The sequence below is a fragment of the Aptenodytes forsteri genome, unplaced genomic scaffold (genome assembly GCF_000699145.1).
Source record: "Aptenodytes forsteri isolate BGI_AS27 unplaced genomic scaffold, ASM69914v1 Scaffold57, whole genome shotgun sequence".
Classification (NCBI taxonomy): Eukaryota; Metazoa; Chordata; class Aves; order Sphenisciformes; family Spheniscidae; genus Aptenodytes; species Aptenodytes forsteri.
In genome coordinates this window covers 956,306-958,091 of record NW_008796220.1, presented here as the reverse complement: position 1 = coordinate 958,091, position 1,786 = coordinate 956,306, and positions in this window count along the sequence as shown.

Below are 1,786 nucleotides of genomic sequence, written 5' to 3'. Positions count from 1 at the left end.
TTCCTCCGGCGGCCCCCGGGGTTGCAGCCAGGCCCTCCCCGCTCCAGGCGCGAGGCGGCTCTTTATTTCAGTCACCTCCTGTCCTTTTCCCCTCCTGGCACTTCCCCTCTGGAGCCACCCTTCACTCAGCAGGATCGTCCCAGCCCGCCCTCGGCCAGGACAGGGGACCTCTGCCGTTTGACTCAACCGCACGTCCCCCGCAGATAACCCAGCGGCCACCCCATCCTTCAAGGCGCGAGGTTCAGGTTGTAGGGTTCTTTTCTGTTTTTCTTCTGTGAGGGGTTTTGTTTGTTTGTTTTAAAAACAGCACTGAAAATACCATGCCTTGGTTTCCAGGCCTTCACCAACACCCGGCAGGACATGCTCAGAAGCAACATTAACCATCTTCCGCACCATAACCCCATTAACTGGATCATTCAGCAGTCCCATAACCTGCAACCACTCCAGGGCGCTGCAGTTCACAGGGGAGAGGCTGCGCAAGTCTCGTTTGGGAAGCAGCCTGCCCCTGAGGTCTTCAACTCCAGCATTCCCACAGTTGATTTGCAATCCACCTTTAGATCCAGCTCCCATGAAAAGGTCAGGTTGGACGGGGCTGCGAGCAACCTGCTCCAGTTGAAGATGTCCCTGCCCACGGCAGGGGGGTTGGACTAGATGACCTTTAGAGGTCCCTTCCCACCCAAATGATTCTATGATTCTATGAAAAGAGTTCTCCTGCTGAGCCACCCTTACAGCTGAGGAAAGCTGCTGGTACCACCCCCTCTAAAGGGCAGCACCAAACGCTGGAGTTTCCCTCCACGCCTCAGTCTTTAACCAAGAAACTATCAGAAAAGACACACTCAACTTAAGCTGAACATGACCAGTTTTAACTCCAGTTTTTATTTTTCCACTCAAAGTCAACAATCTATTGTTAAAGTAAACCCAGATCGAGGGAGAGAGGACAGCAACAGCTTCTGCCTACCGCTTAGAGACACACAGCTCAACAAAGGAAGGACCATGCCACCTCTATTTCCAAACCTTTCTGCTTTCAAGTTACCTTGCAGATCATGAGTTTTATGCAATCCCTGTCACAAACATAGTATTTTTGAAATTGTTTTTGTTTTTAAACACTGAGATCTGGAATTGGCACTTTGCCACAAAACTGAAACCTATGGGGGTGGACACCATGACAGGCAGGCAGACGGAAGCTCCACCAAGCACTGCTGAGGTTTATTTTCACCCCTCGGAAGGAGGCAGCCGTTCTGTAAGAGCTGACAGGGGGAAACAGCCACTCAACTTTTAACCACACCTAATCGCAGCCCAGCGTGCGGGTATTCAGCTACAAGCAAAGGCAAGATTATCTAATGCTGAATTAATCAAGCTGTTTAGGCAGAGGGATACACTCCTTTCTGCTAACTCCACCATGAGCCATTGCACCAGCACCAGGGTCAAGGGACAGGGTCACTTCAGACCACAGTAATCACCCGCTCAACACCCTACGCTTTCCATTTGCCATAGTCTGAACAGGGGGACCAAGACACCTCAGAACTGGTCAAACTATTTACACTCTTGTGTCACTGTGATGAAAAAACAGACATTTACGCCCACTTCCCTTTTGGCATCCAGAGGCACGCAGTACTTCAGTGACTCCTGTAACCTCCACTAAGCACTTAACTCCGCCAACTCACTGTCCCTAAGGAGCAAACTCAACAGCCTCAAGAAACCACGAAGCCCTTCTCAGGACAACCGAGAGCATGGTTCAGAGACCACCCAGATACCCTCCAGAAAAGGAGGAACACAGAAAGCCAAG